General features: G+C 40.6%; 1 protein-coding gene across 2 annotated transcripts in view; it reads left to right on the forward strand.

Annotated features, from left to right (window-relative positions):
* Positions 3,557 to 13,373, forward strand: part of UBR1 (ubiquitin protein ligase E3 component n-recognin 1) — a 155,020-nt gene continuing 145,203 nt past the window's right edge. Inside the window, exon 1 of one of the 2 annotated variants that reach the window (XM_021097089.1) lies at positions 3,557 to 3,697. The gene's annotated coding sequence lies outside the window, so the exon portion shown is untranslated. The remainder of the gene's footprint in view (positions 3,698 to 13,373) is intronic. The other variant, XM_021097096.1, reaches the window with a different exon arrangement.

Here is a 13,373-nt window from a genome sequence, read left to right on the forward strand (position 1 = left end):
CTTCTCTAGTTGTCTGAACTTCTACCTGACACTTTAAAACCGCTTAAGTACTCTGTCATTTTTATTTTTCAGAAGCAGCCTCTCCCAGAGCTTTTTGACTTCTTTTAACCTGGCCTGTTTGTTCACCTCTGGTGCATAGCTGTTGTTTGGGTATCTGCTTTCACTTTGCACCTAGGGATTCCTTTAGTCTTTTATCACTTTTATCTCAATACAGTGTTCCATGTATTGCTCTTATGGAGCTCATCTCCACATTTCAAATTTTAGGGTCCACACATGAAGTTTTATTGGAACACTGTCACCCTTTCTCCAAAGCGCCTAGCACAGTTCATAGCAAATGATGCTCAAAAAAAAATTTTTTTAAAGGAAGAACATGCCTGTATAGAATATATAGTTGGTTGGTAAGCTGCAATGACAGGTGCTCAAACCATCATGGGTCCAGAGTGGGTCTTCTTCCCAAAATTTACCCAGATCCTAGACAAATAAGTTTGCTCATGTTTATTTAATGTGTTCATCAAACCACTTGAATCCCAGGATTGACATAGTCTGCTACAAACTAAGTCATTTAACTACTTTTACAGACTTGGTGGAATCATTTACTTCGTCTATTTCCAAACTAGATTTTATTCTCCTGATACACTGAGATATTTCCTGCATGCCTGAACAAAGTCCTTTTTCCTTGAGCCCTCAATCTTATTCCTTCCCAATTGCTTCCATGTCTCCATGCCCAGGCTCCTGCGCATAAGAGCACATTCCTGGAGTCTTACGGATCTTGATTTACCCCTAACTCAATTTCTTCACAGTTGTATTACCTTTGACAAATCCTTTATTCGTCTAATCCTCTTTCCCCACACCCTGTTCCCCTCCACTATAGCTGAAATGCTGCTGTGTCTCTTCACCAGCAAGGACAGGATTCTCTGATCAGCAGGACCCTTAGATGAAACCCTTTGATCCAGGGCTGAGACCTAAGGCCCAGGACTCTTTTGCCTCCTAATCTATGTCTGACTCATAGATTAGGAGGCAATCTGAACCAGCAATATGAGTTTCACTTCAGAAGTGATTCCCGGAGTTCCCATCGTGGCGCAGCAGCAAACGAATTGGACCAGCAACCGTGAGGTTGCATGTTTGGTCCCAGACCTCACTCAGTGGATTGGGGATCCGGCGTTGTCATGAGCTGTAGTGTAGGTTGCAGACACCGGCTCAGATCCCTCATTGCTGTGGCTGTGGTGTAGGCTGGCAGCTGCAGCTCCAATTAGACCCTAGCCTGGGAACCTCCATATGCCGCAGGTACAGCCCTGGAAAGGCAAAAGACAAAAAAAAAAAAAGAGTAATTTCCTAAGTGTGGAAATCCTCATCTCTAAAATGAAGCTAACCCCCACAAACCAAGAAGTGAAAGCCAAACCCAGAAATGAAATCTCTGATACAAAGACTGATTCTTCCAAAACTAGTGCTGATTACTTTATCATGTTCTTGGGAATTTCCTGGTTCCAAAACCCTGATTACTTTATCACGTTCTTGGGAGTTTCCTGGTTCTAACAGAGGGTTGATCCCTCCACAGCTGTGGGAATGATCTTAGTCCAAGACTAAAGGGATCACTCTCTCCACATCCTGATTTTGACCCTATTGACCTCAACGATCACTGCTTCTCAGCTTATATAAGAACCTCTTTCTTCAAATGGAATCTGCCCTTAAATTAGTCTGCTTTGGTTCACAGATTCCTTGAGAGGACAGATAGCACCCTTTTCCTCAGCTTAGAAACCAGCACTCTTGGGACAAGTAACAGGAATACAAGCTGAGAAGAAACTGAATCAGAAAATGAGGACAGGGAGTTCCAATTGTGGCTCAGCGGTAACAAACCTGACTAGTAACCATGAGGATGCAGATTCAGTCCCTGGCCTCGCTCAGTGGATTAAAGGATCCGGTGTTGCCATGAGCTGTGGTGTAGGTTGCAAACATGGCTCGGATCTGGCATTGTGGTGTAAGCCAGCAGCCACAGCTCTGATTAGACTGCTAGCATGGGAACTTCCATATGCCATGGATGCAGTCCTAAAAAAACAAACATACAAAAAAATAAAAGAAAAGAAAAAAAGATAATGAGGACAGTGGTACCACTCTGCCATTTTCTTTCTTTGTTTACTTCTTTAAAATTTATATTCCCATTAGTAAGCACAAAACACAGCTTAGTTTTGTGCTGTTTTGTTTTTTAAACCAATCATGAGAAAAGCTGTGTTTCTCCCTCTGAAGGTGGGCTAAATTTCCTACCAAACACTTCAAGGCAAATAACCATCAATCAAACCACTAAGCATTCCCCATGTCATAATGTCTTTTCAAATTTGCAGAGGGTATATTGGATTTGTTTCCAAACGTGTTTCATTTTGACATCTGTGTTCCAACCCTGTTACATTCAGGTTGCTGGCATTAAAAATCACATCTGGGGAGTTCCCCTTGTGGCTCAGAGGGTTAAGAACCAGATTAGTATCCATGAGGAAGTGGGTTCAGTTCCTGGCCTCATCCAGAGGTTGGGGATCCTGCTTTACCCCAAGCTTCAGTCTAGGTTGCATATGTGGCTCAGATCCAGTGTTGCTGTGTCTGTGGCCAGCAGCTGCAGCTCTGACTCTACCCTTTGTCTGGGAACTTCCTCATGCTGCAGGTGCAGCACTAAAAAAAAAAAGAAAGAAAAAGAAATCACTTCTGGAGTTCTCTGGTGGCCTAGCAGTTAAGGATTCCACTTTGTCCCTGCTGTGGGTCAGGTTCAACCATGGGCCTGGGAACTTCTGTATGCCATGGGGGTGCAACCAAACCGCCCCCCCAAAACCAAAAAATCATGCTCAAGTGCTTTCCAGTATCTACATTTCCAACAAAACAAAGATTAAGCAAAATGAAAATCAGTCCCTAATATTAAAAAGGAAATATTGCTTAGCAAGGAACATGCCAGGCTCAATTGAGACAATCCAGGCACTCTAGTCAATGAACAAGACAAAAGGCTAAGAATAACCACTCTTAAATAACAAGAAGCTGGAATATAATCTTATTAAAACTGTAAAAATAATTTAACAATTTTTACAAGTAGAAACCTTCAATTCAACCTAGATGCTTAATTTGTACATACATAAACATAAACATTACCTTTATATTTATCCAAGGTGTCAGCACATAATTTTTTCTTTTCACAATTTTCTGGAGTAAATTTTTTTTTAACACAAAATATATTTATTTTCCCCATAATCTTGAACAAATTCAACTTATTATCCAAGAATTTGGGACCTGGCCATGTTTCTCTTTTAGTCTTGACAGTTTAGTCAAGTCCTGTGGGCTGTGGAGCCATGGGATAACCCTCATTAAAGATGGGGACACATGGGGCATGGAAAAACTCCTCACGGTGGTCAGGAGTTTGAGCCACAAGAGGGACACTAAGCGGCAGTACCCAGTTTGCTCCACCTCCTGGGGGAGCGCATCCTAGCAAAAGCTTCAGCCCTTCCGGGATGTTATGGAGGCGGAGCATGGTGTTGCGAGTGGAACCGGCCCCCTCTGCCGCAGGCCACTCCCCCTCAAAGCCCCGCCCCAGTCGGTGGTGGGGAGGTTCCCTTGGGGACGATAAACCGCGCCAATTTTCTCCTGTCCCTTCTGTTACCGCTGTTACGTCCATGAAATGATGATACCTCCTGAGCATTGGATGTCAGAGAGTGAGAAGCCAGTGGTGGTGAGCGGGAGCTGGAGCATTGGGGTCCTAAGGCAGTGCCTGGGGTGGCACTGGTGGGCGCACAAAGAGAGGTGGCGTTCCAAATTAAAGGACCGCCAGGCAAATTCCTAGGCGCAGAAGGCTGTTGGGGTTAAGTACTAATGCTTAGGGATGGAGTTGGGAGGTGAGTAGGGCAGCCCGGAAAGAATCAAGACCAGGTACTTTGGAGGGACTCAGTAGAGACCAAACTTCTATTTTCTCTATTCAGATGAGTTAGGAGCTCTGGATGAATAATAGCCCTCCCTGCCCATCCCAGGCTTTGCAGGTATGTGAAGAGAGACCTGAGCTCTCCTGTCAGGAATACTGTTAATGGGACTAAGGCATCCAACGTTCAGAGACTGGAAGGAAAGTCTTCACCTACCCTCTTAGGTTCAGTACCTAGGGGTCTTTGTGTTTAATTGAAAAAAGACAAATTAACAGGAGAAAGGAATACAACTTTATTAATATTTTTCACTTGCAGAGCAGTTCACAAAAAAAGAGGTAACTCACAGAAGCGGTTAGACTTGGGAGTTATAAATCTTTCTCAGAGTTCCAGAGTTCCCGCCGCGGCTCAGTGGTTAAGGAATCTGACTAGGAACCCAGAGGCCTAGGGAATCTCCATATGCCACGCGTGCAGCCCTAGAAAAGACAAAAAAACAAAAAACGGAAAAAGAAAAAAAAAAAAAACACCTTTCTTAAAGGGCTTGGGCTTCAAGGGAGATCAATTGCGGGAAAGTCACTAGGAAATATATGGGAGAACTAATGGAAGATAAGGGGTTTTTTGTTTTGTTTTTGTTTGTTTTTTGTTTTTAGTAAGATTTGTTTATGCAGGCTCATTTTGGTGCTGACTCTGTCTCTGGTGATAAGGCCACTCTCCTCAATCTGATTCAGGAGAGAGAGGGAGGAAATTGTTTTGTTTTGTTTTGTTTTCTTGTCTTTTTTTTTTTTTTTTTTTGTCTTTGTCTTTTCCAGGGCCAAATTCACGGCATATGGAGATTCCTCTAATCGATGCTGTAGCCGCTGGCCTACGCAGAGCCACAGCAACATGGGATCCGAGCCGTGTCTGCAACCTACACCACAACTCACGGCAATGCCAGATCCTTAACCCACTGAGCGAGGCCAGGGATTGAACCTGCAACCTCATGGTTCCTAGTCGGATTCGTTAACCACTGAGCCACGACAGGAACTCAGGAAATTTATGTCACCTTCACAAAAGAAAATTTATGCCCTGCTTTTGGGCAGATAAGGGCAGAGAGCCCTTCCTATGTCTGTTAATTATGAATTGCCTTTAGCTCAAAATAATCCTTAATCTAAAATGGCCTATTTGGGGATGATCTATCCTGATTCCCTTCAAGGTACTATTTTCTAATATAATTTGTATTTCACTCAAAATTACACACGTATTCAATTTAAGGAAGTGATATTTCAACAACTTTGCATCTAAGAAACAGGTGTTTATTCCTATGAAAATGTTGGGTCCCAAGTGCTCCCCATTCATACCTACCAGAGAAGATTTTCAATTTTAGAGCTCACTCTTTTATTATCAACCTCCATATCTCTCTAAACAAGTCTCTGAAATTTTTGGACCTTCAGGATTAAGTGATATCTTACCAACTCCCACTAAGGAACAAACCCTCTTTCACAACCACCATAAGAAATGCCCTCAAGGACTACCTTCATTCATACTTCCGGACCTCATCCTCCCAAAACAGTTGTATCATGATTTAGTTTAAGTCAATATTCAGAGTTGACCTCAGTGTGACCAAGTAATTTCAATTCAGAGAAGAGTTATATCATTTTCTATGACAGGGGTAGACACAGTTTCTATAAAGGACCAGATAACATATGCTTCAGGCTTTGTGGGCCATCTGGTCTCTGTAGCAAATACTCAGCTCTGCTGTAGCAGCACGAAGCAGCCAGAGACAAGAGGCAATGTTGCAATAAAACTTTACTTATGGACACTGAATAAAATTATTGAATGGCTGCACACACAGCATATGGAAGTTCCCAGGCCAGGGACAGAATCTGAGCCACAGCTGCAACCTATGCTGCAGCTGTGGCAATGCCAGATCCTTTAACCCACTGTGCCAGGCTGGGGATCAAACCCAAGCCTCTGCAGACACCAGAGCCACTGTAGTCAGATTCTTAACCTATTGTGCCACAGCAGAAACTCTGACACTGAAACATTAATTTCAAATAACTTTCGAATGCTGCAAAATACTATTGTTCTTTTACTTTTATGACCATTTAAAAATGTAAGTACAGGGAGTTCCCTGGTAGCCTAGCAGTTAAAAATCTGGCATTGTACTGCTCTGGCTCGGGTCACTGCTGGGGTGCAGGTTTGATCCCTGGCCTGCGACTTCTGCAGGGTGATACAAACATAAGTATTGAGACAACATTAGTTTGCTGGCTACCACTGTAAGCTATTAGAAAATTATTGCCTTAAAATCCCTTCATTTTATCAAATTACTCTGAACCTCTATGAACAAAAAAAGGTATCTTTCATTACATGGAGGTGACTATATTCAAAGATAATTTTTTTTTTTTTTTTTTTTTTTTGCTTTTTAGGGCCACACTTGAGGCATATGGAGGTTCCCAGGCTAGGGGGCCAATCAGAGCTGCAGCTTCTGGCCTACGCCACAGCTACATCAACGCAGGATCCGAGCCACATTTGCGACCTACACCAAAGCTCACGGCAACACCAGATCCTTAACCCACTGAGCTAGGCCAGGGATCGAACCCGCAACGTCATGGTTCCTAGTCGGATTCATTTCCGCTGTGCCACAACGGGAACTGCATATAAATTATTTTGAACTTCAAAACAAAAAGCTCATAGCTGAAATGCAGTATTTGGGGACCTATTTTTTTCAAACACTACTAGTCCATTCCGGAAAAACCTACAGTGAAAATGGGAAAAAACAAAAAACAAAACCTTGGTATTTCTGCTGTGGTGCAGTGGGTTAAGAAGCCAACTGCAGTGGCTCAGATTGCTGTGGAGGCATGGGTTTGATCCCCAGTCTGATGCAGTGGGTTAAAGGATCTGGCATTGCCATAGTTGCAGCACAGGTCGAAACTGTAGCGCAGATTCAATCCCTGGCCTGGGAACTTCGATATGCTACAGGTGCAGCCATAAAAATTAAAAAAAAAGAAGGCAACTAATACAAATACAAAAAAAAAAAGCACCCACAAAACAATCTTGATATAGTTAATAAGATATGGAATGAGACTATTACAAGACAAATTATCTTTAATTTGAAAGCATCTTTGTACCCTCAAAGAAAGATTTTCATCTATGTTGGTTTCTTGGTAAACTGGATGGCTAGGAATAGGCTGTGTAATTTAAGTGATATAGCATAAGATAAATTATAATATCTTTGCCTTTATGATTACTATAGGTTCTGGGGTAAAGTAGTTCCTGGGATTGCTAAACTATGTCACTTAATTTTAGTTTTCCTGCCTTTTCATTAGTGTGACAAAAATTATACATACATATTTATGAGAAGAACAGGACCTTAAGTAAGTTTACTTGTGTCACATATTTTTTAAGTCTGAAAATAAATAATAAATTAATGTCATATTCCTTTCCCCTTTCTTCCTCATCATGTTAAGAGTTATCTTCTATATTTCCACTAATTTTCCTTCATCCCCTTCTTTTCACTCTTACCTTCTCATTTCCCCTTCTCCTTATTTTGTCTCTCACCTGAAAGGTCATTAGATTCTCCTATAATCAAACTCCACGTGCCCTTCCACAGAGGTAATAAGTCTTTGCTTTCTTCACATTTTATCTGCATTTCTTTCTTTTTCTTTTTATGGCCACACCTGTGGCATATGAAGGTTCTCTGGCTAAGGGTCGAATCACAGCTGCAGCTGACACCTACTCCAGAGCTTGTGGCAATGCTGGATCCTTAACCCATTGAGCAAGGCCAGGAATCAAACATGCATCCTCATGGAGACTACATCAGGTCCTTAACCTGTTGAGCCACAACAAGAACTCCCTTATTTCTTTCACTCAGTTCTGCTTTTCTTTTTTATTCCCCCAAAGTAACAATAATTGTGTTATAATCATCTTTTTCATTCTCGACCTTCAGTTATGGCCTTAACAAAACAATAAGGCAGTTTTGTAATTTTAGGTAAAGATGTCACTTTGCTGTACAGTAGAAAATTAACAGAACCCTGTAAACAAGCTATAATGGAAAAAAAATTTAAAAAGCAAAACAAACAAGCAAAAAATCCCACAGAGTTCCCTTCGTGGCTCAGTGGTTAACGAACACAACTAGGAACAATGAGGATGTGGGTTCGATCTCTGGCCTTGCTCAGTGGGTTAAGGATCCAGCGTTGCTGTGAGACATGGCTCAGATCTGGCATTGCTGTGGCCGTGGTGTAGGCCGGCAGCTGTAGCTCCAATTCGACTCCTAGCCTGGGAACTTCCACATGTCGTGGGTGCGACCCTAAAAAAAAAATTAATTAAAATCAATTTTTAAAAAATTAAAAAAAAAATAGCACATCCATTTAAATCCCACACAGCCTTTTTTTGGGTCCCCCGGTTTTTTATATCCACATGATTAAATCAGCCTAAATAGGGTCTAGGGGTCACTGTCCTTTCTTTTATTACTTTATTCATAGTTATTTTCCCACTACTATTGCCCTCCCTTTGTTGTTATCTCTTCTCCAGGAGTACCCCTTAGTTTCACGCTGAAACCATACTTTTCAGGCAATGTAGTGTTCTAAGAACCTCTGACAAATGTGGGTTGAAGCCAGCTCAGTCACTTATTAGCTGTATGACTGGGCAAACCTTTTAAACTCTTTGGCCTATTGTTATCTCTAAACTGAGGACTATAGTCCTCATTGCTTCACAAGATGGGAGTAAATGATATAATACTTTTAGGGTTAATGGATTTTCTCATGGGCTCACTGCCTAAGCCCTTTCAGTCATCAATGTGAAAGTATAAAGGCCTACCCACCCTGGCCCCTACTCTCGAAGTTAGTCCAGTTTCAGAAATCCCCAGGGAGTTGATTGAGGTCATCATTCAGATTGCATTGCAGCTCAGCTTCTCCCTCAGCTCAAACATGTTTCTTTCCTATCCTCTCCCCTTCCTGCAGGTGATGATTCCAAGAAATCTCCCTAATGTGCCTGTTTGCTAATCTTTGCTTCAGAGTCATTTTCCTTTTGAAAACCGACCTCTAACACCATGTACAATTCCATATAAATGGGCTTCAGGCATTTGTTAAATTAGCCCTAGTGGAAGGTAATCTGATAAGAAGTTATCTCCTCAAATATAACTTGCATTTTATTAAGATCTCAGGCTGAAAACTCTTAAGATCCCTAGGAAGAAGCCTGTAATAATTAACTTGGATTTGGAAATTATTGTGGGACCAATGTATATTTTGTGAGCTGATTTTTTAAACACTTTATTAAGAACAATTTATAAGTTTCAATTACAACGATTTATATCAGTGTTGTATTTTAGTCTTTTCTGAGTTTTTTCTGGAAGTATTGAACATCCATGATATGGCAGGCAGCCACTGTATGCTATGAATACAAAGCTGAGACAGATTTCCTGCTCTCAAGCTCACAGTCTAGCAGGGTCAACAGGCATTTAAATAACTCTGTTACATGATAAGTGCTGGGCCAGAGCCATTTAAAGCAATGAAACCTTAGAGGGAGAAATTCTGCCTGTTGGAGAATGGAAGAATCAGAAAACTTCTCAGAGGGAGTCATGTATAAGCTGATCCCTTAAAGAATAGGTAGAAATCCCTTCATAGAAAGAGTTGTGGTTAAGGAGGTGAACACTCTAGGCCCAGGGACTAACCTATGCAAAAGTACAGAAGAATGAGACTTATGGTGTGTGGAAAACAGTGTGGACAGTTTAAGATGAGGGGTGGCAAGGGAGATAAGACTAGCAAAAATCATTTCAAGCCAGGTTGAGAAGGGCTTTGAATGCCATCCTTAAGAGTTAAATTTTATGCTATAGAGTGATCATCTAATATATTTAGCTAAGTAAGTCACATGTCCAGATTCATATCTAAGAATTATTCTGACAGGGAGTTCCCATTGTGGCTCAGTGGGTTAGGTACCCAACCATATCTACAAGGATGCAGGTTTGATCCCTGGCCTCACTCAGTGGGTTAAGAGTCCGGCGTTGCCGCAAGCTGTGGTGTAGGTTGCATATGTGGCTCAGACATGGCATTGCTGTGGCTGTGGTATGGGCCAGTTGCTGCGGCTTTGATTCAACCCTTAGCCTGGGAACTTCCATATGCTGCAGGTGCGGCCCTATAAAGAAAATTAAAAAAAAAAAAAAGAGAGAGAATAAGTCTGGCAGAGAACAGACGATTATGTGAACAAAAGTGGAAATGGAGACCAACTAGGAAGGTTGCTCTTCCCTAATTTTGAGGAATATCAAGGGTTTGTTCCCCACAGGAGGAATCATATAAGCACTACTATCATTCCAAGTAAGAAAATATCCCAGAGAATGAGGTTAGTTAAAATGAAATCACTCAGGGTTTCTCAACTCTGCTCATTAGGATCACTTGGGAGAGGTCTAAAATTTAAAAAAATCAACACTTGGGTCCCACCCCTTTCTAATTAAATCAGACTCAGTAGAGTGAGACCTGGTACTGGAAGTTTTAAAAAGTTCCCAGGTGATCCTTATGTGTAACCAGGCTTATAAACCTCCAGCAAAACCCATGAGTCTAAGGAAACGTAATTCGGAGCATGGTTGATACAACTGACTGTGTCATCCTGGGGCATCCAGCAAGTATTAGTTGTTGATAATATTTCAAATGTAAAATGGCTCCTGAAAAATGACCTTGTAGCTTATTTACTCACAAAATTTACTGTGAACCAATGTTAATTTCAAAAAGAAGTATGTCTTTGCATAGGAATAAAAAAATTCATAATCCCAAAGTAGGCCAAGCCACGCCTTGGTCTATATCTGAAGACGGCAATAATAATTCATAAGTCTATATTTTATTTAGTTCATGCCCTATAAAGTGTCTAATATAAACATACTAGGATATTAAATGTGTGCCAGATACTTGATGAACATTTTTGTTTATTTAATAATAGACATAATATAACATAGAAAATGCTAAAAGAGAATCTTTTTTTTTAATAGGAGGTAGGAGAGTGAGGTGGTTAAATGGACAAATTTTAAAGCCAGTCAGACCTAGATTTTGAATCCAGGTATTGTTACTTAGCAATTGCAGGTTTGAAAAAGCAACCTCACTCGCTGAAGCTATAATTTCCTTGATCGTACAATGGTCATAATAAGAGCTACATCACAGGATTGTTTTCAGAGTTATGCTTTAAAATGCATCTAAAATTTTTAACATAGTATTGACATCTCTATGTATATGTCTTGGTTTCTGCACTTAAAGAACTAACAAATTAGAGCTATGTAGCTACTAGTTCCTCCAAGAGGAGAGAAAGATTCCAACACAACTGGCTAGATCAGGGAAGATTTTTTGGGGTGTGGGGATGGGCCTGTGGCAGTTCCCAGGCTAGGGATTAAACCTCTGTCACAGCAGTGACAATGCTGGATCTTTAACCACTAGGCCACCAGGGAACTCCTTAAGGAGGCATTCTGAGTTGGGTAGATTGGGAATAATCTATCTATCTAGTATTTTAAAAGAGAGGTAGATTAAGAAAACATTTTTTAAAAGTATAAATATTTAATGTAAGAAAAACTAGAAAATATATAAAGTAGAAAATAAAACTGGAAGTTCCTGTTGTGGCGCAGCAGAAATGAATACAAATAGGAACCATGAGGTTGAGGGTTCAATCCTGGCCTTGCTCAGTGGGTTAAGGATCTGGCGTTGCCGTGAGCTGTGGCGTAAGTCGCAGACATGGTTCAGATCCTGTGTTGCTGTGGCTGTGGTGTAGGCTGGCAGCTATAGCTCCGATTCGACCCCTAGCCTGGAAACCTCCATATGCCTCGGATTTTTGCCTTCTTCTTCTTCTTTTTTTTTTTTTGTCTTTTTGCCTTTTTCTAGGGCTGCACCCTCGGCATATGGAGGTTCCCATGTTGGTATTTGTAATTACTGTTGCAAAAGCAATGGTGGGTGAAAATGCTAACCTCGGCACAAAATAAGGCAGTAGCACCAAAATCAACTAATCCAAACTCCCCAGCAATTTCTTCACCACCATGCTCTTGCGGTTTAAAAAAAAAAAAGAAGAAGAAGAAGAGTAGTTGTCTTTATGGTGCAGCAGAAACAACTCTGACTAGGAATCATGAGGTTGAGGGTTTGATCCCTGGCCTTGCTCAGTGGCCTGGCATTGCAGTGAACTGTGGTGTAGGTTGCAGTCGAGGCTCAGATTCTGTGTTGCTGTGGCGTAGCTCTGATTTGACCTCTAGCCTGGGAACCTTAACAGTGCTCTTAATGAAACAGCAAAAATTATTAATTTTGCTAGGTCTCAACCTTTGAGTCTTTTAAATATTCAGTGTGATAACATGGGAAGCACACATACAGCTTTACTGCTGTATACAAAAGTGTGGTGTTTGACTTGAGAAGCATTTCCGTGAGTTGCTAGCCAAACTTTATGGAACATCCTATTTACTTAAAACAAGTGACAGATATTCTAGGATTATTCGGACAGGTTTTTGGCAGACATTTTCTCAAATTTGAACAAGGAAGCCTTTCTATTCAAGGAAAACAACACTTTCTGTCTACAATAAAATTCAGACTTTTAGGTGAACATTTTGTGGCAACTTATGTCTGCCACAGTGAGTCCCAAGAATATGGTGGGATATTAAAATGTGGGGGGGGGTATTGTATATGAAAAGTATTGACATTTGGAAGATCTGTATAACTCCACATACCAATATTTCCAGATGACAAAGGCAGGATGTTTTCAAATCCAGCATGAGTAAAAGACCTGTTTAATTGCTAAATAGACCAACAGAATGTAATGTTCCACTATCAACCCAGTTCTGGTGTAGCTTCAAAGAATATCCACAATTATCTGAAAACACTATTAAAATACTCCTCCCTTTTCCAACTATGTATCTGTGTGAGGCCAGAGTTTCTTAATGTACTAGAACCAAAGCAACATACCACCATATATTGAATGCAGAAACAGATATGAGAACCCAGCTCTCTGTTGTTAAAGAGATTTACAAAAATGTAAAACACTACCATGCTTTTCAATAATATTTTATGTTTTGGAAAGCTATTTCTCAATCTATTTTTCATTCACAACTGTTATTTATGTTAACATGTATTGGGCTGGTAATTGTTTAGACAAATTGGTATTTTAAACTTCTCCTCAATTTTAGTTTCTAACACAGTAAATATAAGCAGATATAACCTACATAAACAGAAGATCTTTAAGGTCCCCAATTTTTAAGAGTATAAAAGGATCTTGAGGTTAAAATTTGAGAGCCACTGTTGTAGCAGCATTCTTATTGACTTGGGAAGATACTGACTATACATATATTGTTTGGTGGAAAAAGCGAGTCACTAAAACAGTATGATTCTATTTTGGAAGACAAATACACCTAGGTATTTAATGAAGAATATTAATCACCAATGTATTACTCTTAGATATCCCTAGATTTTAGAATTGTGGAAAGTTTTATTTTCTTTTTTCTTTTGGCTTTTTGCTTTTTAGGCCGCACCTATGGTATATGGAGCTTCCTAGGCTAGGGGTCTAATTGGA

Source organism: Sus scrofa, chromosome 1 (genome assembly GCF_000003025.6).
Source record: "Sus scrofa isolate TJ Tabasco breed Duroc chromosome 1, Sscrofa11.1, whole genome shotgun sequence".
Lineage (NCBI taxonomy): Eukaryota > Metazoa > Chordata > Mammalia > Artiodactyla > Suidae > Sus > Sus scrofa.